An 18603-nucleotide genomic window follows, 5' to 3' on the forward strand; every position below is an offset into this window, starting at 1 on the left:
GTTACCGCTGATGTTACCCCATCGTACAATTTAGATTTTAAACAGGCTCGAATATCACATTTTCAAGACAAACAAAAAATACACCTATATTGATTAAATTTTTCATGATTATACTATTCGATAGGGATATCAATATTTTTGACATATTCTTGGCACATCCCTACCACTCATATTACAGGAAATGCCACACACCAACTTAATCCAATTTCAAACATTCGGATTAACACTTTAAAAAAATACAGTTTTCTGTGGATTTACATAAAAGAGATAGACATACGTCAATTGTACATGTACAGCAACCCAAAAGCATATATAACAAAAGATCAAACATTCTGTGAACACGGCACAATCATCTTCCCTTTTAAAAACAAAATACAATGTAAATATTTGAAGTTAAACTCTATGCTGCTATGATTTGCTTCAGTGTACTCTTAGCGGATTTAAACTGCGGTTATTTAATTTTCTTACCACTATGTTGGGAAATTCATATACAGGAGGATCACAACATTGTTTTTTATTGGTGTTGTCAACGGTTAACCGGTTAAACGGTTAATCGGTCGAACGACCGAATACCGAATACCAAAAACGCTAACCGGTTAACCGGACTTTTTTCATCTTTATACCAATGTAACTTGGTTTGTTGAGAAATAAAGATATATATATATTCAATTTTGATAGATTTGATTAACATTTGTATTGAAATCATTGAATAGTTATAATGTTTTATTTAAAAATTGCCGTCGTGGTAATTAATTCGACACATCATTGTTAAGTTTATTAATTGCTATTTCAATACTAAAAACATTAAAACTAATTAGAGTTCGGCGCAAGATCTTAAAGAAACATAATTAGTATATATATGCTTTTTAACAGTAACTTTAAATCAACAATGAGATAAAATTTAACTAATTACTTCATTATTTCGTTTATGATCTAATATTGTGTAAACCTACATCTAAATGTGCACCCTCCGTAGTACAAGGGTAAGTCTTACTTTAAATAAAAAAGAGTGAAAAACAAACCAATGTGAATGTTCCCAATGTATACGTGTTAGTACGAGTAACATGCTAAAAGGAAAAAAAGCAAACACAGTGAAGAAACAAGTCGTACAGCATATACAATGAACCTATAGTTGTTAATTTCTGCGTCATTTTGGTCTTTTGTAAAAAAATTGTCTCATTGGCAATCATACCACATCTTCTTTTTTATAATCAATAATTTCAAATCGAAACACACCACAGTCTTTTCGGAGACAACGATGAAAAGTAAAGAATAGTCGGTTTCAGACATATGACATATTCAATTCTACGAGATTAAGTTTATTTTTTTTCAATCTGAAGTTGATACACACGCTATAGTTGATACAATGTATTTGATTATTAAAAGTCAAACTACGCCAGGAATCCTCACGGACAAGTCTTATAAAGCTAAAGGTTAAGCTTCAATTCTAAAAGCGTATTCATGACTTTGATGAAAGGTTGTCAAATTGACACCCATACCACATCTTAAATATATGTGAAGGGTTCTATTGATAAGGCTTTCAAACATCAAACTGAAGTACCGGTTAACCGGTTAATCGGTCGAACGATTATCCGAGTAACCGGTTAGGCAAAAGTGTACGATTTGACAACACTATTTTTTATACGTGTTTTTTAAAAGTTTGTAGTACTCACCAAAGTTCCCAATCAAATCAGTCAACAAAGATTCACACGACTGTTTCGGTTGTTATTATTTATTTAAACTACAGTATTTACCGACCGTTTATTTTAAACATAAATATTAATAAAATTAACCCATTACCTTGTCCGGGCCCATGATTGTTTGGTCGACTGAGCAATTGATTGTTGCTTGATTTACATTAAGAGGCAATTATATAAAAAAAAAAAGACTGTGGTGTGTTTCGATTTGAAATTATTGATTATAAAAAAGAAGATGTGGTATGATTGCCAATGAGACAACTATCCACAAAAGACCAAAATGACACAAACATTAACAATTGTAGGTCACCGTACGGCCTTCAACAATGAGCAAAACCCATACCGCATATAGTCAGCTATAAAAGGCCCCGATAGGACAATGTAAAACAATTCAAACGAGAAACTAACGGCCTTATTTATGTAAAACAATGAACGAAAAACAAATATGTAACACATAAACAAACGACAACCACTGAACTACAGGCTCAGTTCATGCATATTCAGAACGAGAAACTATCAGAAGTTAATACCATTACTTGGTTCTTTAACCGTGATATCAAGCAGGATGAGGGGCGATGAATGGATTTTGTCAATGAAAAACAATGATATGCTGAATGGCGACAGACACTTTATCTTCCACCAGAATCGAATTCGAGTTTTATTTTCACTGACTAGGATTTGTTCAGACTACACAACAGTTTATTTTATTCATGATGTGACCTGGATTTCCTCTATTACGCTATACCAGTTGAAAACTACAATAATGCTTTAAAGTGTAAAATGGCATCGCTGACGTATTATTTGCGGTTGATTATTTCGACCCGAAATTGAAACTACCAACAACACAACAGCACGCACACCACACACATTTGTCGTCGCAATCACATGAGGGATTTTGCATTTTCTACTCTAGTCAAATTATTCATTTTCATTCCCTACTTAATAACCTCAATGCAATTGGTATTCATCTTGTTATGTAAATATCCCGTATTCGTGTGTAGCAGTTGTCTCAAAATTCAATTTCAAAAAAGTCTTTCGCTGGCAATCTTTTGGATATTTGCGCACATGAAACAAAATTATATTTTTGTGCATTTACATGAAGTCTGAGGAACACAATTAAACCTATAACGTCAACTGTATCGGAAGTTAATCTAGGTCACAAATAATTTGATTTATTTTGTGGTTTTAAATCTAAAAATATCTGTTTTGAATGTAGCCTGTGTTATATTTACATTGAATGTAACAGCATTACATTGGTTTTGTAAATAGGAACGGTGTTTTCCACAAGTACAAAATGTTAATGGCGAACAGATAGAAAGGTTATATCTGATTATTTTAAGGTATACTGATCTTAAATAAAAAGACAACGACTGAGAATTACTTTTTTCGATAAATGCAGACAATATTTTATTGCTGATGTGCCCTAACACTGAGCTCTAATATATGCTTATATAAAAATGAATACTTTAAATATTTCCGGTTTAAAGTCATGTTATTGGAATTGAGTCTTGAATAAGGGTTACTAGAGTTCAGGACATGAACTTGTATGCTTGTTAACACTGCATATTTTTTCGATTTGGGTTAATATAAGCTCTTGAAATGTACAAATAGTAAAAGCAATCGGTAAGACGTACTATTAGTATCTTTCGTGTATATTTGTTCTCCAACCAAAAACAATTTCTTTATAGACAATGTTAAGTAAAAACTGCGAAATAAATATGTATAGATTGACCTGTAACATGTTCAAGTACCCAATGTCTTTGTTTGTCCATAGATAGGTTCCTCTTCTGGTGTAATCATAGACATGTCCTAGTATCCTCTTAATGTTTTAAACAAACGTTTCTTTCGTAACGTTCAGTATATGACTAAATCTTACAAATATACACTGTACCTGGACAAGTCGAAATGGAAGGTAAATTGTTAACCAATATCTTTATTTATATTTATAAAGTAAATTTCTAAATAACATTTCATATTTTCTCATTTTTACAAGTAAATGTCAAATGATTTTTATTTATATTTTATCTTCTTGTGTAATTTTATCTAGCAATCAAAATACAATTTTCTGCACTACCAAATACAATATGCCTTTATGGATGCTGGACTGATTTGGTCTGTTCCGAACCACAGTAGCAGTTATTTTCTAAGAACTCAGCTTCTGGTAAAATTACACGCAAACGAACCTTGTTTTCCTGGTGGTCGTAATTTCAGTATCTTGACAATTCAAATTTATGAGAGAAGAATATCTTCACATTTTTGTTGAATCTGAAACGCTGAATTCGATTACGTGGTCATAGTGATGATAAAGGCACAGCTGATATAATAATATATAGTATGCTCAATAACAATATACTTCTGGCAATTATCAACTTAATTGATTGATTGATTAGTTGATTTGTGTTAAGCGTTCTTTTCAGCACTATTGTGGTATTTCGTGGCGTTCAGTCTTAATTTGAGGAGGAAGCGGGAATGCCCGTAGAAAACCATAGACCTCTGTTCGGAAAATTGACAATTCTAATGAATTTGAATATGGTATTGACAGGCTAGTGATAAAGCAGTTTAATTACCCTGCGTAATATATATTATGCACATATGCATTTCGTCAGTTATTGCTGCAATGTGTACTCTGTATAGTCTTGGTGGAGAGTTGTCTCATAGGTAATAAAATATCACATGTTCTTAATTTTTTATCATCTCTGGTTTGATGTCTTTTATGTTTTATTATGTTTTTGCGTTTTAGTCGTATTTACGTTTATCCCACATGTTCTTTAAGACACAATTCATTATTAATACGAGTTCCAAATTACAGGGAAATTTCCTATTTCAACAGTTCTATAGCAGCTTTACGAATTGCAATACTCTATCACACGTTATAACTGTATCTTCTTACATCCTTTTGGGGAATCGGTTGGAAGTAGTAGACCAGAAATAATAAAAAGATGAGAGGGGGTTTACTGACTGCCTAAGAAAGGGCCCTCTCTTTTCGCGCATCAGTGATTCCCTATATATTCAACTATCTTTTTTCCTACAAAAGGATGACGGGTATTTTCAGAACCCCTTAAACCACCTCTGAGTGGTGTAAATAGTTCAATTACTGTACCACTAGCCAGTACAATACGGAAATTGTGAGTTCGAATCACGAACATTACAGATGCGCTTGACTCCAAATTGACTAGTGTTGTCTGTTTTTTCTGCCGAATGTCAGTGGGGTTTTCCTGGGACTCCGGTTTTCTCCACCAATAAAAGATCGACCACCATGAAATAGTAATAAACGTGTCGTTACACACCAATCAAAATATCACATCCTGTTGAATGCTGCAATTGTGTCATTTCTGCTGTTTATTTTACCTATTTACTGTCAGATAGTTTTAAGTATTAAAAGCAATAACCCATTAAATTGCCAGTGTCTATAATTGATCGGTTGAGCAACTGATGGTTGCTTGCTTTATGTCAAGAGGCAACTATTTACTGTTGATAAAAGAGGTAGGATCTTTGAAGGGGAAGGCTGGCAAAATGAAGGGTAGTAAATGGTTACTGTCACAAGAAAACAATGCGCAGTTATATGGAAACATAAACTTTCCCTTTCCACCCATAAAGATGATTTTGATATTGGACTATCAAAACTCAGTTAGATATGTCATATCCAACGTCAAATAATAGCTTATTGTACACTGATTCCTAATTATATGGCTTCTATACATTTTTTCTAAATAAGGGAGATAAATTTTTAATTCCGGTTTGGAGCATGTCACTTCCGGTTTTATTTGATAGTTTATTTGATACCGATTCCAAAAATATATGGTTTAACATACTTTCACATTAATTTAGTACACAAAATATCTACTTCTAGTTCACACCAAGTCACTTCCGGTTGACTTTTTCATGGTCAAGTGGCTTGCAACATAATGCAAAAGTCACATGGCTTTATCAAGAATACATATCAGGTAAAAGCAAAGGTCAAAATCTATAACGCAATTTTTCCTTATGACCTTGAAATTATAACCCAAGACCTTTAAATCAAAAGACTATAGGTCTTAATTATATATGGTAAACGAGTTATATCACTATATGCCTAATTTTTAATATAAGAGTGGAGAAAACTCAAATTTAATGAAAGTATACCCTTTCAAACAAAATTCATGTACTACGACATTTCGCAACTTACAATTTTGTAAAAAATATGTTGTCGACATCTTATACGGTTTTATGTAAAAGATTTAAAAATAAGCCAAAATCAAAACTTAGAATATGACCTTGACCTCTGACATTCACCTAATTTTATTATTTTTTGGATCAAGAACCTCAAATCAAAAGATCCTAGTTCTCTATCACTTATGGTTTAGAAGATAGAAATGCATATCACTTATATCACATGCATAAGGGGGAAAAACTCATATGGAGTATCCATATCGCTTCGGTCAAAAATGGACAAATCATGCAAAGGATATAACGAGCAACTTTATATAATAAATTTGTAGCCTTCTTTTACGGTTACGGAAGAGATGAAGTCACAAGGAAAATAGTGTTCTGTGAGATAACTCTTACAAAGAAAATTGTTCGTCTCAGCAGGGTTAAATTGAAAAGCGCATGAACATATACGACCCAATATGAGAAATATATATATTTATCGCAAATACAAAATTAGGCGGAAGAAAAAAATAATCAACAGAAGAAATACAACAGGTTTTTCAAAAGAAAAGTGGAAAGACTTAATAATATTCAGAACAAATTCAGAAAAGATGAAAGATCTAATAAACTCTTTTAGATAACAAGTTTATAATTTTGTATGTCAGACGCGTGTATCCTTTACTGGAGATACGTCAGTGATGCTAAAAAGCCAAATAAAGTACGCAGTTGGTGAGGTTTGAGAACCAAACACTTTGAAAGGTTTTGCAACAGCCCAATAATCAGCACTTTGGTGTTCACATGAATATCAATTATAAGGTCATTTTTTAAATTAACTGTTTGCCAGAGTATTAATTATTCGAAATACTAAGGATTTTGTTATCCCAGGCATAGATAATCTAAGCCGTATTTGACACAACTATTCTTAATTCTAGGTCCTCAATGCTCCTTATACTTGTTTGGCTTCAAATTATAAGTCTGGTTCCTTTGATATCTAATTGCACTTTACTCATAAGTATGAGTTGAACTAATAGCTTAATGCAGCATATTTTGAATTGAAACATTTTACTTAAAAACATCTAACCATCCATTGGATTTCATGGTTGGATAAATGCTTATTAACTAGATGTAATATGTTAGGAAAAATTCTGAAACATTAAAAAGTAAAATAAAAAAAATAACGAAGTCTGAGATTGAGATAACCGAGTCTGTATATGATTATCCCAGGTCACGAGCTTTTGATTCAGTGATTGTCGTTTGTTAACGTGTTACATATGTGATATTCGTTCATTTTTTAAATAAATAAGGTCGTTATATTTCTCGTTTAAATTGATTTACATTGTCATTTCGGAGTTTTTTATAGCTGACTATGTGGTATTGTCTCTGATAATAATTGACGGCCGTACGGTGATCTATAAATGTTAATTTCTGTGTCATTTTAGTCTTGTGTGGACAGTTGTCTCATTGGCAATCATACCACATCTTCTTTTTTTATATCTGTACACAAAGATAGAGTAATATCTAGCAGATCTTTTATACTTTTAAATCAGAAAATGTATTTTTCTTAAACGGAAAAACTCAATAAATTCTTTAGAAAAATGTTTCGGCTCCCTGTAGTAGCCATATGAAATATACAAATAGCTCATATCAAATGTTTGCAATAATCTATTTTTGGAGAATTAAGTTTTAACTTTGATTTCAAAAAGAATGAAGTAAACTGTCATGAATAAAATTTATTATTCATAAGTATTAGATGTATACAAATTTTCGTGGATTTCGAGGATACAGGTGAAACTGGAATTTGAATGATCAACTTATTTCAATTTTTTTATAGGTTTGTATGCAGATTTTTGTACAACCACGGAATTAGATAACCAGAAAAATACAATTTGTCCTTAATCCACGAAAATAAATTAATCCTCAGTAGATTAGTAGCAGGAACATCCGGTACCCAATTATTGTAGTAGAAAACTACTGGCAAAAGATAAAACTGTTTGGTGGAATTATTATAAATAAAGTCATCATAGATACCAGGACTAAATTTTGTATATATGCCAGGCGCGCGTTTCGTCTACAAAAGACTCATCGGTGACGCTCGAATCAAAAAGAGTAAAAAAAAACAAATTCAGAACAAAGTTGAAGAGCATTGAAGACCAAAATTCCTAAAAGTTTTGCCAAATACAGCTTAGGTAATATATGCCTGAGGTAGAAAAGACTTAATATTTCACTCTCGGTTTTAAGTGGAGTTCGTGTTGATGTAAATGTCCTTTGGTTGTTTTTTAGTCTTGGTTTACTCCTTGGTTTTAATTGTTATTGTCTTAAAAAAATAAATATTTTTTTAATCCGTTAATCTATAAATATAACCATATCAATAATAATTCATGTCAGCACAAACACAAAAAAATACTGACAACTTGGCTGATTGTAGCAAATAGCTGAACTTGACAATGAGGTATACAATCATAATGTTCGATGGAAAGAAATAGATTTACAAATGTACAATTATTGAAATCAAATGTTTAAAGTGTAGAATTCGAAAGGGAAACAAAAACAATAATATGAATGAAAGAGGGACGAAAGGTACCAAAGGGACAGTCAAACTCATAAATCTAATACAAACCGACAACGCCATGGGTTGTAAAAATTTGTGAAAATTACCATACCTGATTATTTGTGTTGATTGATTATGTTTTATAACCCAAATAGGTTCAAACTGTTTGAAATGAATAAAACAAATGTATATACGATTGTTGTTGGTTTAATTATTAACACCAACCGGACATCTGTAACCAATCGTGTAAGTTTCGACCAACTCAGGAAATTTCAAACGTCTCGAGTTTCACATTGATTAGGAAGTCATTTTCATATGTATACATCAATATCTATATATAATATATTTTTGATTAACTTCCTATTTTTTTCTAAATATACCTGTGAAAAGTATGTATCGATCTGTGTTACGTAACTAAATTGTCGTTATGGCCAAATAAACAAGCATTGAATTTTACGAACATGATGTGACGTCATATCTTAAAACACAACAACTACTGATGTCGATTGTTAAGGTATATGCTGACAATAAAGTGTATTCCTACATACCTTTTACCTACGTTTAAAGAAAAACAAATATATAAATGTTTTCTGAAAATTAAAATTGAAACTCTCAAGATGTACATAAAATGAACATGTAGATCTTGTAAAAGCAATAGGTAAAACAATCTACAAAGCTCTTTTTTTTGTTTATTTTTTTCCATCCACAAACAATCTGTTTCGAGAAACTGCTGAGTAAAAGCTACCACGGATGATCCAATGACATTAGTCAACAGAGAAACATTACAATTCACCCCATATACTGACAAGACTGACGTGCAGTGGTCAAGACTTGTCAGTATAGACCATTCTACGAATTTTACTACTTTTATATTAATTTTTACAAATTAATGTTTGTTTTATAACGATGAGTATATTACCCATTCTTAAATCGTCAGTTTAAATTCACATATAGCTAGTATATACTAAGATACTCGTTATGGAAGGTAAGTGGATATTTTTAATTACTATATATATTTTATAGATTTTTGTTATATGTACATGCATATATATTAAACAATTCTGTAATAATGCAATTTTTTAAATAAGTTTCACTTTATGTTAATCTTTATAACAAACAAAAGATAATTTACTGAAAAACTAAATACAAATAGGCTTTTTTTACATGTGAAACGTTTTTATCTTCTCTGACATAAAGTGAGACTTATTTTGAAAGAATGCAGATCATGTAGATTAAAAGACAATCAAAACCGAAACGTATGCGTTATCGGAAATGCGCTTTGGTTGCACTAAATTTTATTAAGTATTGTTTTCCTTTGTGTTGTATATGAAACAAAATATTGTGTTACTTGGTCTTTTGATGAGAAGACACTGCTGATGCGTCAATGAAACAGCTTCTGAACGAAACAAATAACCAACGAATATACAACAAAATGTATGTTAATATCCTTGACTTCGTTTGAATATTTATTTTTGAAACGTGGCAGGCAAGCTGTTAGATTACAGGAAAAAATGTAGCTAGGAAACAATTCATTAATATAAGGCTTTGATACATTGATGTTTCTCTGAGAAGATATGTAGTGATTGGTAATGAGACAACTATCATCCAAGGACTCAATGCCGTAGTTCAAAAGCCATGATAGGTTACAGTTGATGGATTAATCTTTTATGTTGTGCAAGAAACATCTTCGTTTTTGGAACTCATATCTATCAATTTGACTTTATGTCTTTACCTTTTTTGATTCAAAACATCCTCAGAGGCGGTTTTAGGGGGCCGGGTGTCATGGGACTACTTATGAGAAAAAAATTAGTTGATCATATAGGGAATCACTGAAGAGTGACGGGAGCGGGCCCCTTTAATGAAAATTTCTAGATCCGCCACTGATCCTAGAATATAGTTTTATTAAAAGTTTCAAGTAGTAATAGTTGATTAAATACTATTATAAACAGAACTTTTCACTCAATATCTATTGTATTGTTGAAATTCATATATATTCGGTTTATATCTAATTTGTAGCAGTTCAAGAAGAGTCTGCTGGCTATCCAACTCAAGTAGTTCCTAGTGGAACAAGATATATAGAATTTGAATTACCTGGTCGCACAGACGTCTACGAGTTATGTTCGACTGAGCCATATGACCCACGAAACTGTCGAATACAACTGCCTCTACTTACAGATGAAAAATTTGGTACAGAGGAAACATTTGGTTCAGCTGAAACTTTTTGTACTTCGGAAACTTTAGATACAGATGAATCATTTGGTACTTCGGAAACATTTGGTATAAATGAAACACTTGGTACAGGGGAAACACTTGGTTTAGAGGATTCGGCCAGTTGTCATAACAGTACAGCTACTTCTAGTTTAGGACGCACATCAGTAACAATCAGGTACATTAAGATAGAATTATCATGTTTTAAGTTTTAGTATTAGTTTAAATGGCATACATCTCTTAGGTTTATTCTGTATAATAACTTTGCGCTTTACAAGGAAGGTTTGGTAAAAAATGGATAATTCCTATTAAATCATTTCACAGATTTGTTATTTTTCAGATACCTTTCCTAAACCAAGAAACAATACGATCATACCAGATCAATTATAATTGTTGTTGCTCCATTAAACTATTCCTTGGATAGAAATGTCAGAATAACTCGCCTGTAAGGGAGGAATATGCATAATCACACGTGTAGATTTGTAATAGAATTTTATTGTATGTGACAAAGATATTCACCCAACTTATAAGTGGATTTCAGTTTCAAGTACATATATATTTCTACTTTACCAAGTTTGCATCCCCCCTCCCCCCTCCCACACACACACACACTTAAAACATTCTTCGTTTGATTTATTTGTGTCTCATTCATTTTGCTTTAATTCAGCAAATAAAATATGTATAAACTATTTTAAAGACAATTCATTGTATAAACTAGAAAAAAAAGTCTGATTGCAAAGATTTAGTGTCTCCGTTTAGCCTTGTGTAAATATTTACTTTTTATTCTCATTCTGCCCTACGATATCTGATTTATACATATTTGGAAAAAAATAGATTTTGAGAAGTGAATCGATCAGAAGACGTCAACTTTGAACTGCAACCAAAACGTATTTGGGAGAAAGACCAACATTTAACTTTCAACGAACCCCTCAGCATGGTGTTGCAAGTATGTGTTGACGTTTTGTAGTCTTCACGAACAATGCATCGTTTAAAACTCAATAGATATAGGAAGATGTGGTGTGAGTGCCAATGAGACAACTCTCCATCCAAATAAAAAATTAAAAAATTAAACCATTATAGGTTAAAGTACGGCCTTCAATGTTCATTCTAACTCAATTCGTATGAAGAAATGGAAATGTCAGGCGTTCCCGAATAGTAAGTAGATCGTGATTCACTCGTGACACCCGTCGTGTTACTTACAGTAAAATACAATTGACAAGAATGTCATGGAAAAAATGACATAGTTTCTGTCTTCGCTGTAAGCAGCAAAGATCCGTTAAGAAAATTATGATGGAAACGGAAGCTATGAAATTTCGCCTAAATTTGAAGGTAGTTTCATCATATACATGCGGTGCAGGAATGGTGCTACATAGAAATGTTAATATTACAATTGGATAGCTGAAATCATCCCTTCAATCTTAAGTATTGCTCTTAATGGACCCTTACTAACAAGTTCCCTATGTAATTTAAAATATAAGCCATACTTAACTATATATGTGGATTTCCTTCATCTCATAGTGTATAGAATATATGCTTTCAATTTAGTAACCATTTTAAAATTATTTTGCGATCCGACATCATGTATATGTTCCGGACCATATGAGTATTTGGACCATACGCGTATGGTCATGACCATATGCGTATACTCGTATGGTCCGACCATACGCAAATGGTCCGACCGTACGCGTATGGTCGGACCATATGAGTATTATACTCGTTTGGTTATTACCAGGCCGGACCATATGAGTATTTGGACCATACAGATATTTTTTCACATATACAATAGAAATAATACAATGAACTTTATCTTAAAAACAAATGTTTACAAAAAACTGTATTCATTTTACATTTCAAAAAGCTACATAAACATTAAATATTGATGCTACAGTCAGTTGATCTTAGTTTTCATCGCTAATTGTATTCGTGTATGCTTTTGTATACTTAGAATGACATTCACACGGTACCATACATGTAGCTTTTCTGCGATTGCTTGTTTTGGCTGCGTGCAGTGATATCGACTCGGACAATTCCGATGTGTCTACGGTGGGTTTTTTTTATGCCGTGTCACACTGTCCCGATTTTTTGTACGATGGACACCCGAATGCGAAAATTTTAAATTCGTACGAAGTTGTCCCGATCTCGTTAAAATATTAAAAAGTGACAGAAGCAAGTACGATGAATAACGAAGTCTATACGATGGTGTCGAAATCATATACGATAGCAAAAGATGGACATACGAAGGTTAACCGAAGACGGTTATTTAAGCTTCATAACTCAACCGAAGCCTACACGATGGATCACGAAGGCTACACGATGAATTACGAAGGCTACACGATTGATTACGATTATGGCGCGATGGCCATACGATGTATAAAAGACGTCGTGTACAGCTTACGATAAGTATACAAACGATCTAAAAATGCGTTCTACCTGCTTTGGACTTTTTTATGATACGAACAGAATTTCGACAACACATCGTTTCTGTACAAGTCTGCCATGCATGGCGGGAAATCGATCTTTTTGTCTTATTCTTATAAAACTTAGTTTAACATACCCTCGCCTACTATACATGTAAGTTGCGTGTAGATAAAATTGTTATGGACACTCTAGAACCAAAATGTTTAAAACTTGGTATGGTTATAACTCGTTTAACGGTTGAAAGGTCAAGGTCACAGTGGCAGTCGTAATACAAGGCAATACCACCCTTGTTGACACTCTCAAACCAATATGCTTCAAAAGATTTTAACCAATTTGGAATATAGTTCCTCCTTGTAATGATCTGACATTTTTTACGTTCAAGACCAAAGGTCAAGGTCATGCAGATGGACTTGTTTTTTCTCCTTGAAATAGCATAATACACAGGAAATTGGTTGCTCAATTTTTTACCTGCTTATTCTAAAGACAATATTAAAGGTATTTCCAGTTGCTGAATCTTTTGTTTGATTTCTAAAAGAATAGTTTATGTATCAAAGATGCATATTCAATTTACCAATTTCTGCATGTGTCATATACAAATATAGTGTTCATATTTGTCCCCAATATGTTACATACGAGGGGAAGCCACCGCTCGGCATTGCCTTGTTTGCCCTGTTAAATGAGTGCACTAGTCTGAATAATCACCCATAATTATGCCCATGTTTACTGATTTATCTTAAATGTAAGGTAATGGGTTCGTTGATCCCTTTTATTCAAAAAGAGTTCTTTCCAGGAGAATATCATAACAATATATACAAAAGGAAGGATGTGGGGAAAGCAACAAATGAGGCAAAATATGACATATAGAAAACAAAATGGTTATGGAGTAAACGTTCGTGTGTCAACAACTCAGACGATACATAAAAAATCAGAATAATGAACAAAAAGTTGGTTTCCCTATATACGTGAATATGCAGTGTTGGTGTATGAGGCGCGTTTATGATTTTCATTATGTTACTTGATATGAAAAATTGACAAAAAAATAATATTTTGATTGTAAAAGTAAATCCTGAGCCTGTAATAGCTGCTCTTCTTGTTCTATTTGAATTAATAGAAACAACGCTGTCGCCTTTTTTGTTCTGATAGAATCATATGATATGAGCTCCTTGTTTTGTGAACGTCTTTCTTAACTGTCGTATTAGACTGACCAGTGCATATCGCGAATGGCACTTTAAGTTATTTTAGCGCGAAAATTAACTTACATTTAGCTGAATTTTTTGCCGTCGTAGATCCATCTTGTCGCCTTCGTACTTTTAATTTGATGGCAACACGACGGGATTACGAGGTCTTCACGAAGTCGTGTTTCCATCGTATGACCTTCTGGTAGCTTCGTGATTCATTCGTGTAGACATCGTAATGTCAAAACTGCCCGATGGAAACGATGGAAACACGAATGCAATACGATGTTCAAAGATGCATTCCCGGTGACATTACGACGGTGAGGATGGTGATACGAACTCAATACGAACCCACAACATCGGACGCACCTTCGGCGATTTTTTAACATTTTAAAAAATTTAGAACCCTTCCCGAAGTTGTCCCCGAAGTCTAGAAAAAGTTGCCGATTGTTCTACGATGATTAAAGATTGCATTACGCATAGCCCGATCCGGATACGATCAGTCCCGATTTTGAAAATTTCCCTAATCGTGATGACATCTGCGTAAAAATCGGGACAGTGTGACGCGGGCATAAAGAAACTCTAGATCTCCAATATCGTAAAATGAATATCACAGATCAACTTGAATTAAGACAGTAGCTATGTCATGGCTCTTAAATGCTATTTTACCGGTCTTATAATTAAAGTCATAAGAAACGAGTGACCGGTGAAAAATGATGTTCTTCCAATTCTTGAACCAATGCATACAAACATCATAAACTTAGTCTTCTGTGCACGAATTTCTCATTTTTTTCGTGTAAATTTCGTATAATCGTCAATTTTTTTTTCAATTGGCCAGTGTTGGTGTGAAAATATGGCAGGTAATTAAAGTTCGTGTTTTGAAACCGAAGTTTAACGATTGTCCCCTGTTTGTCAACAATCGACATAAAATCAACAAAAAGCATGGAAATTGAGCACGTGTTTAACATGTAAATTCAGATAATAGTTTATTTTAAGGACATTCATGCGTATTGTGATCACCGGATCTTTACGAGGTGGGTCATACTGAGGTCACTTTGCATACGGAAAATATGTCGGGGGAATTGCTTGCTGGAAGCAAGCAATTGAAATAAAGTAAACTTCTTCTAAATATGAATAAATTAAAGAACTTTCCTCAGAAAAAAGTATATGTATATAAGTTTTATAATGAAAACTATCCATTGAGTTATAAAACACATATGCATTATTATTTTTGATTTGAGGTTTCTTATGACTTTAAGATTAAAATAGAAGTATAGAAATACAGAATAGATAAAAATAAAGAAACATACACTTTTAATATTTTACTTATCAAAAATGTCTTGAAAAATATCATGATCCTTGCCGGTGATGTCACCTACTTTAAACAATGAGATTCCTTTTACAATATGTTCATTTGATTTTGAAATCTTCTTATAATTGTACTTACAAATAGTAAGTAGTATTAACTGTGTGAAACTGTTTTTTTATAAGTTTTTTTAATATATAATAAAATGACATTTTAGTGACGTAACAACCAGAAGGGTCACACCTATTGAAGAGTTAAACAGTATAATATACGCGTTAATAATCCCGACCATACGCGTACGGTCCGACCATACGCGTACGGTCCGACCATACGCGTATGGTCGGACCATATGAGTATATACCCATATGGTCATGACCATACGCGTATGGTCCAGATACTCATATGGTCCGGAACATATATATATATAGCGGAAAGATAATGATAAGAGTTTTCTTCTACGTCCAAAGAGAAACACATATTGAAGTCTGCATCATATGAACAACGAAACTATGATGCAAAAAGAAGAATACGGTTAAAAGTCCTTAAAATGCCGCTTATAGACAAACCTCTAAAAGTAGCAAATAAACTCATCATAGATACCGGGATTAAAATATTATAATTACGCCAGACGCGCGTTTCGTCTCAAAAAGACGTATCAGTGACGCTCGAATCAAAAAATGTGTAAAGGGTCAACAATGGTCAAATAAGGTTCGAAGTTGAAGAGCATTGAGGACCAAAAATTCCTAAAAGTTTTGCCAAATACAGCTAAGGCAATCTATTCCTGAGGTAGATAAGCCTTAGTTTTTCAAACAATTCAAAGTTTTGTTAACAGTTAATTTATAATTATGAACATATCAACAAAAACACAAGTAAACACAAAAGTGCTGACTACTGGGCTTGTAATACCCTGGGGGAAATAAATTTCCACCAGCAGTGGCATGGAGCTAGTGGTTGCAAATAAACTCATCATATATATACCAGAATTAAAATTTTATAGTTACGCCAGACGCGCGTTTCGTCTCAAAAAGACGCATCAGTGACGCTCGAATCAAAAAATGTTTAAAGGGTCAAATAAGGTACGACGTTGAGGATTGAGGACCAAAAAATCCTAAAAGTTTTTCCAAATACAGCTAAGGCATATATATAACAAAAATAAAAAAAAATATGCATTTAAAGCTCACATACAGTTTAGGAAATGAATCATTTTGTTATCATTATGATTTACTACTTCTATAAACAAGAATTTTAGTAAATGTTTATGTCAATGCTGGCTGAATAACGAATCTGATAGTTTGGAATTCTGACTCATTACTCGACGGTAGACAGTAGAATTAGATTGAGTCAGGTTGCCAGGCTACGAATCTGATTACAATTAAACATTTGTTAAATTAGTAAGGGGAGGGTTGGGATCCCGCTAACATGTTTCACCCTGCCACATTAATTATGTATGTGCCTGTCCCAATTCAGGGGCCTATAATTCAGTGGTTGTCGTTTGTTTATGTGTTACATATTTGTTTTTCGTTCATTTATTTATATAAATAAGGCCGTTAATTAGTTTTCTCGTTTGAATTGTTTAACATTGTCTTATCGGGGACTTTTATAGCTGACAATGCGATATGGGCTTTGTTCATTGTTGAAGGCCGTATGGTGACCTATAGTTGTTTATGTCTGTGTCGTTTTGGTCTCTTGTGGACAGTTGTCTTATTGGCAATCATACCACATCTTCTTTTTTATAATGATGCTTCAGAATTTTTGAGAAAAATTATTATTGATTTCTAGTAAAGTAAGAGTTGTCCCTCCTTTACCTATGATATTTATAATTCACTTACTATGTTGACCATTCTATTTTTGAAACAAATTTGAGCTTAATCTGTTTTTCATTATCTTTTTTAGTATAGGAGTGGAAGCAGGAGAAGCAAGTGAAGAGAACAGCACCAGTGACATGCATAACAACCAGTCGTAACATCGGTCAGTTAAATATGGTTTTCTACCAAAGATGACAATCTGAATTATATCATAAGATGTGATTTTATATATAATGATTGTATATACAATGTATCTGTAAAATATAAAAATAAAAAAGTCCTTCTCATTTTTTGAAATGTTATGAACCGTTCCTGAAATCATTGTCTTTTTGATAGTTCATAAAAATAAGAAGATGTTGTATGATTCTTCAGATTGGATATACTAGACTGAATTTTTCACATGTATTTTTGCAGTTTTCACCATAGCTACATACGCAAAAAATAAACTTTTTTCATTGTTTTTTTTTACTTTTACCTGTCTGCTTTAATTGTGTAATTGCTGTTGTTTATTCAATCTATTTCTTATCGGATGATTTGAAACATTAATATCAATAACCCATTAAATTGTCAGTGTCTATGAGGGTTTGGATGGGGTTTAATGATACGTCAAGTGGCAATTAATTCATGCATATTCAAAACGAGACACTATTGGAAAACTGATACAATTAGCAGATTCTTTAAAGGGGAATACAGCAAGGATACGAGGAGTTTGTCACTGGAAAGCAATGGTTAGCAGAATGATCACAGACTATTTCCCTTCTAACAGGGCACCTCAAATTATTGCAATGATTCTAAAACATGAAGACCGAGTGGTTATCTCTGACCAGACAATGCTTCAAATTAATAATCCAACACAGCGATACTGATGCTCCACTTTGGCAATGGTTCTACTATCTGTCGAAACATGTCTAGTGATCATATTTCTGATAAAGCAATACAATTACTAGACAAATCATGCTATCTGAACTATTAAATGAGCAGATTGTGCATTGGATCAATTTGGCAGTTTATTCTCAATTTGAGCAACTTAACTGTTAAAAGAGGTATTGTTTGAAATTTCATTACTCAAAATAAAAGCTCTTTAAAGGTTCCTGGTCTATAATTTTGGACACATATTTCCACTACAAGATACTCGTCAGTGATGTTAAAAGCCCAAATCAAGTACAAAGTACCAAAGCTTTGACGATCAATAATTCTAATAAGATTTCACCAAATACGGCGTAAGTTCTGAGTAGAACTAATTGCTAAATGCAGCATATTTGTAACTAAAGTATTTTACTTAAAGATCTTACCAAAACATTGGAATCCATGGATGGTG

This window comes from Mytilus trossulus, chromosome 12 (genome assembly GCF_036588685.1).
Source record: "Mytilus trossulus isolate FHL-02 chromosome 12, PNRI_Mtr1.1.1.hap1, whole genome shotgun sequence".
NCBI lineage: Eukaryota > Metazoa > Mollusca > Bivalvia > Mytilida > Mytilidae > Mytilus > Mytilus trossulus.